Source organism: Pinus tabuliformis, chromosome 9 (assembly GCF_031772625.1).
Source record: "Pinus tabuliformis cultivar Carrire ecotype Pingquan chromosome 9, CPIR1, whole genome shotgun sequence".
NCBI lineage: Eukaryota > Viridiplantae > Streptophyta > Pinopsida > Pinales > Pinaceae > Pinus > Pinus tabuliformis.
In genome coordinates, this window is record NC_142307.1 from 271,764,623 (window position 1) to 271,784,040 (window position 19,418).

Sequence of the window (19,418 nt, forward strand, 5' to 3'; positions counted from 1 at the left end):
TAGAGCAGAGAAAGAACTTTGACTCGTTTGAATTATACCAGCATCTAGCATTTCTGCAACCATACGTTCAATTTCACTCTTTTGGGCATAAGGATATCTGTACGACCTGATGTTTGGAGGAACACTTCCTGGAATCGGATGAATAGCATGATCATGATCTCGAATAGGTGGGAGACCTTTGGGAGTCTCAAATACCTTGGAATGACTGTCCAAGACTTTTTGGAGATCTGGAGAAATAGATGATTCCAATGTGGAAACATCTAGTGAACATAATTGTGCAATTACACCTCTTTGTTCTTTTTTTAGAAGCTTTGTCATACCATTAGAGCTGATTATCTTTCCCGGTTTCCCTGCAATACCCCTTAATTCAATTTCCTTTCCTTCCACAAAAAATTTCATGAAAAGTTCTTGAAAACTAAAAGCTATTGTTGTTAGGATATTCCGACACATAGGAAATAGTTAAGTACAACTTGGTCTAGTGTAGAGTTAGGTAAAGTGTGTTTCTTTACCGTTGTACATTTTGTAACTTACAATCTGACGGTCACGATATGTAGTGATCTGATGGTTCATTCTCTCCTCTGTATTACCGACACTTGATCCGTGGCTTGACACCCGATTGGTCCATGAATTCTATTTAAAGCGCATGGAGGGTCATTTGTAGGGTAATCCGTGCATGAGAGAAGCTTATGTAAATTTTCATTCTTTGATTAATAAATTGCCTGAAGTGGCCATGTTGGATCAGGTCGTGGACTGTTTCCCTCTTTGAGGGTTTTAACCACGTCAAAAATACTGGTGTATTGATCTGTGATCTGGTTGTGAGCGGTGTCCTTTTGGTTTTCTTTCTAAGGAACTTACCCTGTAAATTCCTACATGGTATCAGAGCTATTTGAGGGCCGCGTTCGTTGGTGATCCAAATCTGAAGCCGGTAGAACTGCATCCGACTTCTGTTTCCTAGATCTGTTGTTTTTGACTGCTTTCGGGCTGAGAGGACTGCTCTGTTGTGTTCAGAGCATCTGTTCCAGTGGGGAACCCCTTTTGTTTCACGCGAAAAGGTTTCCGATAGCCCTAGATGCGTCTTTTTTAAGATCTGGAGGTATACAGTGTTTATTTGCAGTTTACTATTATTTTCTCTCTGCTTATTTCAGTTTCGGTTTATTTAGCTTTTTTTTAACCGGATCTATACCTTTCATTTCTGCATATGCTCTTTGCCCTGCGACTCTGTGCGATCTGGGCAAATCAAAAACAGAAAGGAAGGATTTTTCTCATGCATATGCTCTTTTCCCTGCACCTTAGTGTGATCTCGGAAAATCAGAAACATTGAGAAAAATATTTAGTTTTTCGGCTAAAGCTAACTTTGAGCAGCAAGGTTCAATTTTGAAAATATTTAGCTTTTTGGGTAAGCTAACTTCGAGCCGCAAGGTTCATTTTCTTTGCATGTCCATGTTGGGTTTTGTGTTTTTTGTTTTGTAGGGAAAAAGAGCTTTCTCAAAGCAAGCACGCAACCCAAAGCCCCCCCCCCACTCTCTCTCTCTCTCAAATTTTTTGTATAGATCAATTGGTTCAAAGCTATTTTAAGAGAGTAGAGGTCTTGGGTTCAAGTCTCCATTTTGTGGGGGCGGACTTTTTCATTTCCGCACATTCCCGCACTTCGTCGGCAACTTCAACAACTTTTTTTTCAAAAATCCATAACTTCTTCATCCGAAAGCCTTTTTCAGAGCCGTTTTTTCTAAACCAGCCTAATTTTTCGAGATCTATCCATTGGAACACTTACTTTTATCATATTCAACTTAAGTTTCTTTCGAAATGGAAATTCAATACCAAAGTTACCCTTGACAACACCAACTACTTTCAATGGTTTTCCTACATGGAGGATTTACTTAGAAGTAAAGGTCTCTACCGAATAGCCACAGGCCAAGAAAAGAAACCGAAAGATGAAGACAAGGCTGCTAAATGGGAAAATAGACAAGATCAAGCACGTGTTTTGATAGGGATGTCTATTTCTCCAGATATTAGATTCCATATTGCAGAACTTGAAACTCCTCATGAAGCAATGGAACAAATCAATAAAGTTTTTGGGATTAAAAATAAAATTAGAGCCCATCAACTTGAAAATGAGTTGCTTACATTGGACCCTAATAATTTTTCTTGCATTGAAGATTTCTTGTCTAAGTTCAAGACCCTTAGATATCTTTTCGAAGGTGTTAAGGTTAAGAAAGAAGATAGTAACCTTATTTATTCCATCCTTACTAAGTTGGGACCAGCCTACTCTGTATTTGTTTCCACCTTCCATTCTACAAGAGAAGCCTTCATTTCTCAAGGAAAAGACTACAAGCCCCCTTCCTTTGACTCTTTTTGTGATTCTTTAATAAGAGAATAAGAAAAACTCTTACACCTTGGTCTTCTTAATCTTGGAAACTCTTCCAAGAAAGCGTTAGCCGCCTAGCAGCAACCAAATTCAAAGAATCCTAAAAAGTCATATCCTAAAAAGAATGGTCCTAAACCAAAGAAGGGTCCTAAGCAATTTCAGCCCCAAAATGATAAATCATTTCAACAAAATGATAAGGCAAATAAAAACAAAGGGAAGAAGACTGATAGACATTGCAATTTTTGTAATCAAGATGGGCACTTAGAATCAAAATGCTTTAAGAAGATGGAAGCCTTGGAAGCAGCAATGAAGAAACATAACATCCATTTGGGGCAATCTTCAACTTCAACTTCATCTTCAGGAATGGCACTTTCTGCATGTGGTTGTCAAGCATCTCGGTCTGACTATGCATTAAATGTATCTTCTTCTTCTCATTCTCATGAGTGGCTCATTGATTCTGGAGCTTCTTATCACATGGCCAAAAAAAAAGCCATGTTTTCTTCTTTAAATGATTGTAACACCAAAAATATATATTTTGGTGATGATAGATCTCTTAATGTTGTAGGGACAGGAACTGTTCATCTAGACAATGGTCAGTTTAATGATGTATTATGTGTTCCAACCTTATCCTGCAACCTTCTATCTGTATATCAGATAACTCATTCAGGTGAAGGTAAAATCGTTGAATTTTCACCTCATGATGTTGTAATGAAGGACTTAAAAGATCCTAAAAAGATTTTGGCTACTGGCATTGTTGATGATTCTACAAGGTTGTATAAGTTTCACAACTTTGGATCATCAAATCTTCCCTCGGTATTTGTTGCTCATAACGATGAAGTGAGCAAACTTTGGCATGAGCGATTTGGTCACTTAAACTATCGCTCCCTTCAGCATCTATGTAAAGAAAATATGGTGATAGGTCTTCCTGTGTTATCTTGCAGAGATGGTGTTTGTTCCGGATGTGTACTCGGAAAACATCATCGGGACAGTTTTGAAAAACGTGCCTCTTGGCACGCCTCAGCCCCTTTACAACTTGTGCATAGTGATTTATGTGGTCCACTTCTAGTTTTGTCATTCTCTGGTGGCAAGTATTTCTTAACTTTCATTGATGATTTCTCCAGACGCACTTGGGTATACTTCTTAAAACTCAAGAGTGAAGTATTTAACACTTTTTTGGCCTTCAAGGCCTTTGTTGAAAAACAATCTGGACATCAAATTCTTAAGTTAAGATCTGATAATGGCGGAGAATATGTTAAAATTACATTCATCAATTATTGCACTGAGAATGGAATTCAAATGCAACATACTATTCCATATACTCCACAACAAAATGGTGTAGCTGAAAGGAAGAATCGCACCTTAAAGGAAATGGCTAATTGTATGCTACAATCTAAAGGACTTGGTCTTAGTTTTTGGGAAGAAGCAATTAACTGTGCAAATTACATAATAAATCGCACTCCTACTAAGGCTTTAAAGAATATCACTCCAGAAGAAGCATGGAGCTCAATCAAACCAGATGTAAGTCACTTTTGTGTTTTTGGAAGTGAAGCGTGGGCCCATATTCCAGATGAAAAGCATAAAGCTTTAGAACCTAAGAGTGAAAAATGTACTTTTGTTGGATATTCTGAAGATGTCAAAGGCTATAGACTTATTCCATTTAAGTCCAAAAATGTTATCATTAGAAGAGATGTAAAATTTGATGAAATATATCGCCTGCGAGCCTAGTCCGACGGATGTGCCACCTCTCCCTATCTCTTCTACCTTTGAAAACATTTCTTCTTCAGATGATGAAAGTGAGGATGACAATCCTCCCCCAACGTCTCAGGATCCTCCTTCAGCTCCTGAGCTTCCAAAATGGGTTCGTGCTACTCGAGATGCAGCAGGTGATCTTGCCGGTGATCCTACAGATCAGCGACGCACACGTTCTCAGTTCGAGAGAGCCTCTTCTTTACTGGCTCAAGCTCCAGTAAATTATGATCCTAACACCTTTGCCGAAGCTTCAGGCCATACAGATAAGGAAGCAGCTATGAATGAAGAATATCATTCATTATTGGCAAATGATACATGGGATCTTGTTCCTTTACCAAAGGGACGAAAACATGTTAGATGCAAATGGGTTTACAGAACCAAGTATGGACCAGATGGGAAAGTTGATAAACATAAAGCTTGTCTTGTTGCTAAGGGCTTTTCATAGGTTGAAGGCATTGACTACACTAAAACCTTCTCCCCTATTGCCAAAATGAACTCTATCCACCTTGTTCTTTCCCTTGTTGCCTCTTTCAAATGGGAAGTCCATCAGATGGATGTTAAATCTGCCTTCTTGCATGGGGACTTGCATGAAGAAATCTATATGGAAAAACCCATTGGCTTCATAAAAACAAACTCCAGCCTTGTTTGTCGACTTAAGAAATCCCTTTATGGTCTCAAGCAAGCTCCTCGGGCTTGGTATGCCAAAATGGATAGCTTTCTTTTAGAATCTGGCTTTTCTAGGTGTCATTCTGACAATACTGTCTACACCAAGAAAGTGGGAAACTCTCTTATCATCCTTGTTCTTTATGTTTATGATCTTATCCTTACTGGTAGTGATCCAAACCTTATAAACCATGTGAAGTCTAGCCTCAAAAGGAAATTTGAAATGACAGACTTAGGACACTTACACTATTTTCTCGATCTTCAAGTCTTGCAATCCAAGGAGGGTATTTCCCTTTCCCAGTCCAAGTATGCTTGTGATATTCTATGTCATTTTCACATGGAAGACTGTAAGCCATCCCCTTCTCCCTTTCAGTCTAGAGTCAAACTCTCAGTCACTTGTACTTCTCCTGAAGTTGATGCTACCTTATACCGTCAACTTGTAGGAAAACTTTTGTATCTAACCCATATTCATCCTGACCTTTCCTTTGTTGTTGGCCTTGTTGCTCGGTTCATGAAAAACCCTCGTGAAAGTCATTGGAAAGCAGCTAAAAGAATAATTCGTTATGTTTGAGGTACAGTTCAGTTTGGGATTCATTACAGTGCCAAAGCATCTCCTCTATTGGTTGGTTTCACTGATTCTGATGGGGCTGGTGACCCTAATGATCGGAATTCTACTGCCGGTTATGTGTTCACTCTTGGTTCAGGACCTATTACAGGGACTTTCAAGAAACAGGGTGCCATTTCTCTTACATCAGTAGAAGCAGATTATCGTGGTGCCATAGAAGCTAGTAAGGAAGCCTTGTGGCTTGGTCAGATCCTGTCAGAGTTTGGCTTTGAGCTGCAGTATCCGACTACACTTTGGTGTGATAATCAAAGTGCCATTCAGCTATGCAAAGGTCTAGTCCAACATCAGCACAACAAACACATTGAACTGCACATGCACTTCATCAGAAAGCTCATTCACGACCATGTTCTTGAAGTGCAATATTGTTAAAAAGATGATCAAGTTGCAGACATCTTCACAAAGGCTCTCACAGAGGCAAAGTTCACTAAACTTTGATTTATGGTTGGAGTTCAGGAAGTTGTCACTAAGGGGGGATAGGCTCTAGTGCCTCCTTCCTTCTCCTATTGTGTCATATTTGTAAATCCTTCAATCCTATCCCAAGTTGTTCTTAAGGGGGGATGTTAGGATATTCCGACACATAGGAAATAGTTAAGTACAACATGGTCTAGTGTAGAGTTAGGTATAGATTTAGGTAAAGTGTGTTTCTTTACCATTGTAAATTTTGTAACTTACAATCCGACGGTCACGATATGTAGTGATCCGATGGTTCATTCTCTCCTCGGTATTACCGACACTTGATCCGTGGCTTGACACCCGATTGGTCCATGAATTCTATTTAAAGCGGATGGAGGGTCATTTGTAGGGTAATCCGTGCATGAGAGAAGCTTATGTAAATTTTCATTCTTTGATTAATAAATTTCCTGAAGTGGCCACGTTGGCTCAGGCCATGGACTGTTTCCCTCTTTGAGTGTTTTAACCACGTCAAAAATACTGATGTATTGATCTGTGATATGGTTGTGAGCGGTGTCCTTTTGGTGTTCTTTCTGAGGAACTTACCCTGTAAATTCCTACAATTGTACCCAAGGATTGTAGCCATTGGACTCCTAGTACAACATCAGCACCTCCCATTGGAATGGAAAGCATTGGGCTAGTCAATACATATTCTCCCATGGATAGCTTGATATTATGGCACTTTCCAGAGAAATTTATTGTTCCTCCTTTTGCAACCATCACTTGACACTCTGGTGTTGGATATAAGAAGTAATTCAACTCTTTTGCTACCTTACAATGAATAAAATTGTGGGTACTTCCTGAATAAATCAACACTATTACCTTTTTCTTCTTGATTTGTCCTTCTATCTTGATGGTTTGAGGAGTAGTAATTCCTACCAATGCATTACAAGATATTGTCGGATTCATTTCTTCTTTATCTAGACTTTGTTCCTAGAGTATATCCTCTTCTTTTGACCTTTCTTGCTCCTTTTCTTCTTCCTCTTCACAATCTATGTAGAATAATTTCTTCTCAGCACACTTATTACCTTTAGTGTATTTGCTATCACAATTTTAACAAATCCCTTTTACTTTTTTTTCTTAGAATTGTTGTGGTGTCAACCTTATAGGTTGTGGAAGACTAGGGGAAACAACACTTCCATATTTATAGTTGTGAGTGGTATGCTTCCTGGTTGCCATAATTTTGCTTTCCATTTTCCTTGCTAACATGAATGCTTTCTCTAAAGAATCAGGTTCCCAAAGGCGAACATCATGCTAGATATTATCCTTTAAAGTCCCTATGAACACATAAATCCTATGATCCTCTGGAATATTTTTTACCTTTATGTTCAATTTTTGGAACTCCTCAATGTGCTCAATTATTGAACCCTTTTGTTTGAGACTTATCAACTGGCTAAAAATAGTGTTTCTTTTTGTATCCTTATAATGTGTTGTTAATTCCTCCGTAAAAATTGCCCAAGTGATAATTTGTTTACGAGAGAAAATCCAATAATACCATACAAATTGATTTGGTTCCAAATATAAAGTTGCAACATGTACCTTTTGTGTGTTTTGCACATTATTGAGATCGAAAAATTGCTCCATCTGTAATATCCATGTTGCAGGATCCTTGCCATCAAATTTACTCATATGAATTTTTGGAATATGGTGGGTCTTCGATCCAACATTAGAGTCTATGGAATCATGATTAACATTTCTTTTTTTATCATCATGAGTTTCCTTTACTACCCTTTCACCATTGGTGACCATTTATTGTAGCAACATATTCATATTTATTTTCAATTCTTCTATCTTATCATCCATGCCATCAATTTTAGCATCCATGCCACTCATCTTAGCTTCCATGCCATCCATATTAGCTTCTATGCAATTATTTAAACAATCCATCTTAGCTTCTACACCTTTCTTTATACCATCCATCTTAGCTTCTACATCTTTCCTTAAACCATCCATCTTAGAATCTGTTGCTTTTTGTGCAAGTGACACTTGTTGCAGTTGGTCTCGTAATTTTGATATATCATGTCGCATTTCTCCCTCTTCTTCATAGGTCATGCTAGATATTTGAGGTTTCTTACTAGGTGTTTTAATTTTCTTTCCTTGGGACATCAATTACCGTTTCAAACTAATTTTTCAAGCCAAGCTTATGCAAAAATTTTAAAAAAACTACAGACCTTTTTTCACTTTGTAGAATCTTGATATTGAATCTGATGTATCTTTGCAATTTCGAATCATCTAGTTTTGAACTTGTGACATGTAGTAGCCCTCTGTGTCCTCTTTCCAATGCCACTAGTCTAATCCAAGTTGGATTCTCCAAGGAAGAGTTATTCACAATCTCCCAAGATGACCTGATTATAGACTAGTTCAGCAGAGCGAACTTGTACAACATGCCGCGAGTCATTGTTTCAACCTTTGGATCTGAAAATGATACAAAAGAAACTAAAGCCCATCTTATTTCTGTACCATTTTACGAAATTTCAATCTGATGCTCAGAGAGAAAGTTATGACGCTTTTCCCCAGGTTTCCTGTTTGGAATGTAATTCCGGAGTTTGCAAAAAGATCAACTTCCTCAGATCATATCTCCGAAAATATATTACAAAAAGCTTTGAAATTTGGATGCGAGATTCAGCGTGATTTCTTCTCAAATGGGTTTTTGTTTTAGCTTCTGAAACATCGCAAGAAAAAGGTTATAGCGAAAATTCCACGATAACCTTTTTGGAGTAGCGAAACCTTAGAATCCAAAGCTCTAATACCAAATGTTATGAAACTAGCTCACAAAAAGATAGAAAAGAGAGATCAACGCTTTAGAATTCAGCCTCTTCAAGGGGGAGATCTCCTTTACATTACACAAATGAGAAATTCTTCGATGATTCAAATGAAAAAACCTCCTTTCTATATATAGGAGTCTAGGGAGTTGCAATATAACTTAGCCGACCTAACAATAATAATGTAAAGCCACAAAATAACAATAGAGGGATTCTATGGGGCACAGTAATAAAAATATGGGGACAATAGGGGCACAATAATATTAATAAGGGATAAGACTACAATAGCAATGCAGTAATCACTAGTATTATAGGGACCCAACATTAGGTGAAAGAGGGAGTTGCACAACTACTACGCTAATTGCTCAAGCTACACTACTGTGTAACTAGTTTAAAGTCTCCACAACGGTCTATGTAAGTATTCCTCTCATTTTTCTCAATATTTCATGATGTTTTAGATAGTAAAAATTCCCTCCAACTTCCTTTAGCGTTAGAAATGGATTGGGTATATTGTAATCAATGACAATGTTTCTCCTTTGTTGTGCAAATTCACTTATTGCCTATCTTCGTGCGAATTCATCATTCTTCAAATTGATGGGATCAAATGCATTTGGAGAATATTTAATTGAACCTGAGATTTACATTCACCATTAAAGGTCATAAAAAATCTCATTTTTCTATTTCATTTCGTTTATCAAACTCTTTTCATAAGTGTGTCTCTTGCTATTTGGGCATCATGTTTATCTCCACTTTTTTATAGGGTGAATGATCCAAGTGGATCTTTAGAAAGTACCAGTGGCATGGTAAAAGGATCAAAAATCAAAGTGGTGGAATCCAAATAAACTTGGCATCATATCAAAGTGATCATCATCCTAATTCCAACGGTGTGAATGATACACAAATCCGAGTTCATATGCAGAAATTAGAGCAAGTCAAAGATCAAGTTTGACTTGTTCAGGTGGCAGGGGAGGCGACATGGAAAAAGTCTCAACGAATGACGAAGTGCCAAGTGGTAGGCTGATGTTGGTCTTGCATATCACATATTGAAGTAGGAGAAAGAGGTGGCTTAAGGAGAATCGGCCCTAGTATAATCCGAGTTGCGATTGCAATATTGCATATAGCAGGTTGGAGAAGGAACACGTCTTCAAGAATTGGCCCCCGATAGAGCCAAGATTGTGATGCAATTGAATTAAAATTGAAAATCATAGTGGGAGCACTCACATGGAATACCACCTTGAGATTGCTGATTGCGACGGGTTACACACTCGATAATTTATGAACCATATTTTATAACCCTGGCTAGTCCACTGCTAGCACAATTTATGGGCTTTGGTAGTTGCTAAGGGAAGTGTCAATTTCAATTTGCGAGGAGGATCCAGATGCTATATTTTATAGATTTAATTTTATTATCCCAATATGTCCGTAACAGTCAAAGAGTGTGGGTCTGTCTACCAATTGCAATTTGCGATGAGGACCCAGATGCAATGTTTTATGTGTTCTGCCCTATAGCAAAGAGGTCCACTTTATCATAGGTCACATGATGTATGGCTTTTTTTTTACACCAATGAAACCACAGATTGTGGGGAAACGTCGAGTTCTACGCATAACTAAAGGGGTCTTTCCATATTTGTAAGGTTTGTTGCCACATATTATTTAGGGGCCTGAGAATCTATGTGGAAAATAATCGCTTGCTAAACTTCAACGTTTTCTCGAAACTTCCCAAGTATTGAGGGATTTGCCATGAACTTATATATGGGACCATCTATGTAAAATAAAGTTGAGAGGACTAGATGATTAATTCAGAATCTCTTGTGCAGTAGACGATGACCCTGGCAGTAGGGGAGACCTTGGATTGAGTGACAGGGAGGTTTGGAGAAGTTGCAGAAGACCCGATTATCCAAATTGGGTGTTTGGATAAGAATTGTTTCATGATTTTTCATGAGGAGTTTAGTGGTTCTATCTGTTTGTGAAGCTAGGATCTCCATTATTTTTCCATCTTCTAGCTTGGAGGTATAACGATTGTAAATAATGTTTCTTGTACATTTATCTCTTTTCATGCCACTTAATTAATGAAGGCCTCACCACTATTGATCAGTGCCTAGAGACGTAGTCCAAATTGGTGAACTCCGTAATGAAATCATTGTGTCATGCTTTCATGTTTTTATCATTATTTCCACATTGTTTATGTTCTTTTAAGTTCCATGGTTAATTAGCTTTATTATATGTAATTTTGATGAATCTGTAAGTAAAAGGTCTTGGATCAAGTTTGGTATTGGAGTAGGTATTTGTAGATCCTAATTACAAGAGTTTACGGTAACCCAGAAAAAGTTGCAAAAAGGAGAAGGAATGCTTAAGTCCTTTGATCCTGAAGTAGGACATGCATAGTGAAGAAGAAACATGACCAATGAAGAAGCTCATTTAGAAAAGGAACATAACTTCCACAAGGTATTCTACAATATCGAAAGGAAAGTAGACAAGTTGTTTGCATAGTATGAGAAGGCGCTCAGGCTTGAGAAGAAGGATTCCGATGACCATGGGTAAGAGAATCATGAAGGTGGTGGAGAAGATCCTCCTCCCTATCCTTCTTGAAGTGATATTTCTCATCTCTCTCATCAAAATTCCAAGCGGAGATCAATGAAACCATTTTTCAAGTTAGACGTAAAGTTTGACCTGGCCATATAAAATGGAGAGTGTAGTGCAAAAAGAATTAATAACTGCATAAGAAAGTGGTGTTCTTATCAACAACCCCCCATTTATTATTATTAGTAATAACATTAATAAATTGGGACCCTTCCAAAAAATCAAATCTTAGCATCTAATCATGCCTTTTTGTTTTTAGAATAAAATAAGATGTCAAAGTGGAACTTGCTAAAACATGGAAAAAGGACCTTTTCATACTTTAGGTGCATAAAACTTCATAAACATTAAGTTTCCTAAATAAGTGCCACATGATCAAAAAGCCTAAGAATAACTTTATACCCAGAAAGTCGTGAATATTAAAGTAAATCTTGAAAAAACCCGCTTTAAGAAGATTATTCTCACATCGCAAAAACAATTACGGTGGACCTCCCTTATAAAAGTTACCCCATTAAAACGCGATCCGCGAAATGTGAAATCATAAAATTCCTATAACCTTCTCGCATCGCAGTTCCAACCATGTGGCATTACCTGATAAAGCGTAAGTAGATATTGTGAAATGTGATAGTATCTTGCATATCGCATCAACTCACATGGCAGTAGGTCTTAACAAAAACAAGTTTTTGCGATATAACGATCTATGATATTGTGCAACAAATCGCAAAATCACTTTTATCGCAACTTAAAGGGCTCACAATTCTAGGAGAGTACTTCCCGACTTTCAATGTGAAGTTATGAACATTAAGTCAAGCATAATGGTTCATTAGTGGACATTTATTAAAAAATGATTACGATTAGTTGTGAAAGGCCATTTGACATAAGTTGATATCTTTTGAAGTGATTTAGAATTAAAGACCCTCTGTCACCTTATTTTCATACTCTCTATTGATTATTTCTGCATTTACTATCATTTTTATCCTATTCTTCTCTCTACTTGTAACTTTCAGGAAGAACACACAAAGCAAGACATTCGAAGAAATAGTGAAGAAAGGAAAGGCACCCACTTCTGAGAAGTCAGAAATGACCCCCTTGTTGACAAACACTACCTATAATTGAGATGCAGGGCATCTACGTGGGAAACTATGTATCAATTATTGGAAGAAGAACAACTGAGAATTATGAAAACAATAGTTACAACAGATGGACATGGCTCATCTGATGCTTCTTTGACTGAGCTTGCATGCTCATTCTTGCACCACATTGCTGCAAGACCAAAGATACTACCTTACACCGACATGGTTAAGTGGATTATAGATGATGCAAACATATCTGCTAGAGAATTCAAGGCCACAAGACAGGAAGTCATGCGGTCATTTACTCTAGACAACCCGAGACTCATGTACCATTTACCAAAACCCCAGGCCATCTGTTAGGCAGAAAGAGTCGATAGTGCGGACACAACCAACCTCCCTAGGAGCCTAAGACTCTCTAGTCACAAACAAGACAAATAAGAGAAATCCTTCTCTAAACATGCATTTACTATATGGGAAATCAAGTGTTTAGATCCTACCTGTAGTCCCACGCTGTTGTAGCAGTCCAGCCTCATTGATCCGGATGAGCTCCTCCTTCACTTTGAAACCTGCATCCACTAACAATCAAACGATTAAATAGCACTTGATAATCTCACAGAATAAAACATATTTAACACATAGACCAAGTAGTACATGAAACAACTCATAAAGAACAAGTTATTGAGAAGAATGGACTCATTTGCATTAATAGGAAACAAAAGGAACAATTACAACCTGAGCCTTGGTGTTGTGCAAGTCCCTCCTAGGGTCCATCAAGAGTTCTCCTTTACTTTGACAAAGCTCACCCACTTCCAAATAGAACAAGCAAAGATGGAAATCTCTCCTCACAAGCTTCTAAATGGGAGTCCTAATTCCAGCAGCATCTACCCTTAAAAATGTTTAGCTTCCAACCTCCCCTCCTTCTGGCCCAATGCCTGTATTTATAGTGCTCTAGAGGAAGTTATTCAGGTCCACCATCAATGGGATAATCCCCTCTTTGGATGGGATAGCTCCCTTATTGATGGGATAAGTTCCTCTTTGATAGGGGTACATGAACCATCTGGAGGCGCTCAATACACGTCGAACAACCTTCTAGAATGCTCTAGAAATGACCACAAGTAACGTTTTAAAGATGAAACTTGCGCATTTTGACCTTTACAGGGGGACGCACCTGCCCCTTTACATACAGAGCGTACAAGTACGCAGCTTTTGTGAACATTGGGTGCGTACCCGCAGGTAAGGTTGAGAGAACCTGCGTACCCAGAGATAAATACATTTATAAAGACTTTCTCTCTTTTTGGAGTTTGACATGGAGAGCAGAGGCATAAGACTTGCCCAGGAGGATAGAATGACTGTTCATAGAGCCATACTAACTGTAAATAGTCATGGTGACATTTTTTAGTGTAACATATTGCCCCCTAAAGTTTGAAGCCTGTAATAGATTAGGGTTTTGTATTATCTAGGAAGGGTGAATCACTTTATCATTTCAAGGATTATCTCGTGGAGAGCCTGGTCAGAACCTGCAATTTTCAACACAAAATACATGTATAAGATTATATCATCACTGAGGTAGGCATTCCCATACTCAGATCAAAACTTTAACTAACAAACTAACTACTCTGGTACAGGAATGATCTTGCATTACATCATAATCATATAATTTTGTAGACACGGTATGGGTGCAGCCATCTGTTTATGATTAGTCTACTTAGATAATGAATACAAAACTCCTCGCAGCCTGGATGGTGGAAACTAGATCCAGGGTCTTCATTTCTACTTCCCGAATTGGTACGATTCTAGCCATGCGAATAAATGAGTTGATGTCGAACATGGTAGAAACCACTTGATTACCAGTCGATGATGTAAACTGTTAACAAGTGTGAGAGAGACCACCAGTAATGTCAATGGTTCTCAAAGTACCCAGTACAATCCATGAGATGTGAATGAATGAGTTGATGTCGAACATTTCATGGAATCCTTCGATCGAGAGTCAATGATGTAAACTGACGTCAAAGGCGAGAAACCTGCCATTGATGCATGCAGACTTCAAGGTACTGACGATTTCTAAGTCATCTCTCTAGATAATGTGTTGATGTCGATAGAAAGCGACCCATTGCAGGCAAGCCCACAACACGAAATCATTGTTCAAGTTGAAGAAATGTTGTTGTAAGGACTGACTCAGGGATGGTCAAATGGATGACAAGTATTTTGCAGATGAAAGTTTTGCTTGCAGACCTCTTGAACACATAACGACACGACAGATGGCTTGGTGATAAACGACTCAAAGTTAATCCCCAGAACTCGGCTGAATACTTTCAAAGTGGTTTGATCAACTGTGAGGTAAAGGATTTCCCAACCCAGGTGAATGAAAAGTGTCGTGTCCAAGAGTGGTAATAAAGTTTCTTCTGAGATAAAAGATAACAAATAGGCTCATTCTTCTCTCTTTTCCCCCACCATTTCTGGCAAGTACCTCTTTATTTTTAACAAGCTTGAGGAGGATAACATATGCTTGATTATAAGCTCATCCTTCGGATGAGTCCAACCTAGTTTTGATTCGAACCCTAGGAAGGAGTGGTTCGTTCCTATTTGTAATTGAACAGGTCCTTTACTGTGAAATTTTAATGAGCCCAATATAGGAGAAACTCGGCGTTTTTCAATTTTAGAGAGTCTGAAAAACTTAAGAAGACTCCAGGTTGAACTTTTTCGTAAATTTGTGTCCCCCAAGCCCAAAAAAGTATAAAATAATACCTGGGAGAACTGCTTGATCTTGTGACCAAGGAGTACTTTCATGATTAGTGTCTCTGACCTAAAAAGTAAAAAGCGATCAAGGACACATCGTTTTATTTCCGTATCGAGTTTGAAACGACAAAAACTCAGCAATCTTTTCCTGTTTTTACGGTCAGAAAAGAGCTATAAGGGGACCGTCTTTTAATTTCGTTTTAACGTGTAAACGAAACGCTCGGCAATCTTTTCATGTTTTAGGAGTCTGAAAAGGGCTTAAAAGAGAACTCCAAGGTTTCACTTTTTCGTAAGTTTTAATGAGTTCGAAAAAAATGATAAAAATGTACTCATATGGCCAACTTTCAATTTAATTTACGAGCAGGAAAAGATGGAAAGAACTCGGCATTTTCATTTGTTTTACAAGAATGAAAAATAGAAAAATAATCTTGGGATTTTCATGAGTTTAACGAGTCTTGAAAATAACTGAAATTGACTTGAGATAGGTTTCATTTTTACAAAATCTTGAAACAGAGAAAAAGTATGCTTCAAAGTAGTTCCATTTTTTCACAAGCTTGAAACAGAGAGAAAATTGTGCTTGATGCCCCCTAAGCGTAACTGCTAGAGCGCATGCCCCCCAGCTTCATTTGGATGAAATGAAGGTTGAGTTATGAGATCATTTGAAAGACTCGACCTAAAACTGTAAGAAAATTATGCAAAACACTAAAATAACTAACCTAAATATACAACTTAACATCTATGAGATCTATTCAAACTCTCGACTCAATTAGAGGAGGATTTGTTTCATTTTTTAACGAGCTTGACACAAGAAAAGAACTATGCTTGAATTCGGTTTCATGTTTACGCAAGCTTGAAACAAAAAACTATGCTTGATTATAAGTTCACATGCCCCCAGCATAATGACGCAAAACGAGGTACATGCCCCCCAAGCTTCATGGCATTCAATGAGGTGGATGGAATGAAGCTTTACTTTCAAGATCTTGGAAAGACTTGTGGGAGTTGTTTCATTTTTTAGTGAGGTTGACAAGGAAAAGAACTATCCTCAAACTCACTGATTCTTTTTTTAATGAGGTTGACACAGTAAAAGGAACTTTCCTCGAAATCCTACTTTCTACAATATACCTAACAAAAACTTTACTCTAAAAACCTTGATTCATTTTTTAACGAGCTTGACACAAGACAAGGAACTATGCTCTAAAATCCTTTATTCATTTTTTAATGAGCTTGACACAAGACAAGGAACTATGCTCATGACTACTCTCTACAATCTACCTACTTAACCTATCCTTGTTTCGTTTTTAACGAGCTTGACACAAGACAAGGAACTATGCTCAAAAAGTTTGCATGCCCCCAATATAATGATGCAAAGTGAGGTACATGCCCCCCATGCTTCATTGCATTCAACCAGATGGATGAAATGAAGGTTTACTTTCAATATTTAACTTGAAAAGGGAGTTGTTTCATTTTTAAGGAGGTTGACACAAGAAAAGAACTATCCTCATACCTGATTCATTTTTTAACGAGGTTGACTCAGTAACAGGAACTATCCTCAAAACACCCTCTTTCATTTTTTAACGAGGTTGAGACAGGAACAAAACTATCCTCGTACTTACTGATTCATTCTTTAACGAGGTCGACACAGTAAAAGGAACTTTCCTCATACTCACTGATTCATTTTTTAACGAGGTTGACACAGTAAAAGGAACTTTCCTCACAACACCCTGTTTCATTTTTTAACGAGGTTGAGACAGGAACAAAACTATCCTCGTACTTACTGATTCATGTTTTAACGAGCTCGACACAGTAAAAGGAACTTTCCTCGTACTCACTGATTCATTTTTTAACGAGGTTGACACAGTAAAAGGAACTTTCCTCACAACAGCCTGTTTCATTTTTTAACGAGGTTGGTACAGGAAAAAACTATCCTCGCTCACTGATCATGGCTTCCAACTGGAAGAAAGACATGTCAATGGACACACCTTGATCATGGCTTCCAAGAGATCTTCATCAGAAGGAAGAATAGTTCTCTGGAAGGAACACGTGTCAAGGGACTCAAAAGGGATAAGAACATCGTGTTCAAGTAATCCCATAGAGTTTTCCATGTCAATTACCGGATCTAAATCAAAGGAAGATGAGCAAACAGTGAGAGGCTCACTTACATCGGTAACTGAAAACATGGGACCAGTTGCCACATAATTAACCTGTGGCAGGGTAGGTACCACTTTAGAATCAGGAACATTTAGGGTCGTCATATTATTGGTAGTTGAGACAAGACTAAGGAACGAAAGCTGGTCTACAGTCACAATACTGCCATTGTGAGGGTAAGACATCACACGAAAGAGTGTCGATACGACAGATTTCATTGCATAAACATAGTCTCGCCCAAGGAGTAAATTGAAATCCAAGGGACCTCGAACTACCATAAGATCAATACAGACAGTTTTACCTTCCAAGGTAATAGAAAACTTAGGAAGGATCCCTAAAGGTTCACTAATGGTAATGTTAAAAGCTTTCAGATTCTGTGTAATAGGCGCAAGCTGAGGGGAACCCAAAGCTTTCCAAACAGTTGAGGATAAAATACTAACAGAAGCACCTTCATCTACCTGAGTACGATGTATGTCCCTACCACCAGCCTTGACAATGATTTGGAAAGGGATGGAGGAAGGAAGACGAGGTTCTGTCAGTCTATTCCAATCAAAGGAAAAGACCTCAGTACTTGGAGGGGGTTTTGTAGAAATAGGTGAAATGCCCCCCGGCATAGAAGAATCTGATGTAACAAGAAGAACCTGAGCGGTATGAAGTTCACTCTCTAAAGGGAAAGTGGGATCGACCGAACGTGAAATTAAATCGACCACTTGATCAACTAATGGATCATCAACCTGAGTGACATGAGTTTCACTCTCCAATGGGAGAGTGTGATCGACTGTACTTGAATTTAGATCAATCACTCCGTCAGTTGACGGTAGGTTGGGAGAAAGTTTACAGTAACCAGTTGGAAATTCTTGCTGTGGAACTGTAAGGTTTTACAACAATGTTGAGGCTTCATCCATGTGAGGGCAAATGTGAGTTTGATGACTCCCTTTGCATAACTTATAAGGAAACCTAACTTTACCCTTTTTCCCAGAAACCTGACTATCACTGGTTGATGGATCAATGGAAAGTTGATGAGATTTTTCTGACCATACTTCCAGGACCTTTGGAATACCAGGACAATTGACAAGGAAGTGGTCACCCTTACAAAGCTTGCAAGGGTATTTTGGTTTATGATGCATGTCGGAATTTTCCTCAACACAACTAACACTTACATTCATGGTTGGTTGGTTGACTTCTTTCTTATCTTGCTTCTTCTTCTTCTTCTTCTTCTTCTTCCCTTTCTTCTTCTTCTTAGCCTCCTGGTTACTAGCATCAAGTCTTTTACCAGGCGAAGAGGAAGAAATGGAGGAAGAAAAATTAGGCGAAGAAGGTAAAGGGTCAACAGAAGGTTGGTGATGTTGAGATGGTGAACTCTGTTGAGGTGAAGCATCCGGTTGAGATGGAACAATTGGAGTACTTTGGGCCAACGAAGTTGAAAATAACCATATTGGTAAACCTATTGTAAATCCAAGTAATGACAAAGTAGCCATATAAGGAGGACCAACATTTCCAAAGTAAGGAAAAGTACTAGGATTCTCGTTAGGAGGGGTTCCTAGGTTGGTAAATTCTGGAACATTTGCCATTATATTCAACTTTAGTGAATTTTATTAACAATTTATAACTAAAATTAACAATTGACAATTCACACCTAACAATTAAAATTCACATTTCAAACCTATGGTCTCTAAAAGTAAAATAAAACAAATTAACACGCGCTATCAAATCTAGGAGTCAAACCACACACAAACAGTAGCCTTCCAGACCGAAAACACTAGTTGGTGATGAAATCCAACATCGAAAAATTCAGTACAGAAGTGGCGGGTGGAACAGTTACCCCGGAAACCTTCTTAATGAATAGAATGGACCAAGTTCCTCCACTTTAACCGTCTCGAGTGAAGTGAACCCCCCAGAAAATCCAAGTGAGTCTAGTCGACGTCTGCTCCAGGTACAGTGGGATCTTCCCTCCACCGTCACCTTGGGTAGACCCCTAAAGATAATGGTCACTAAGGTCACCAACAGCAACAAATACACCTAGGGGAACAGTCTACGACCCGATAGCACGCAAGGGCAGAGTAACAAGCTCAATCCCCTTGCCGGCTCCTTGACAATAATCCAAGGTTTACCGACAAGTGACCCCAGGCTCCTCGACAATAATCCGAGGTTTACCGTTTGTAGTACGTGCGTATCTGGCTTCTTTCCCAATGAAGGAGGATTGATCCCCTCACTGGTTCGGACACGGTCTCGTGCTTCTCCTTTAAGAGGAGCTTTCCCAGAACATAAATGTA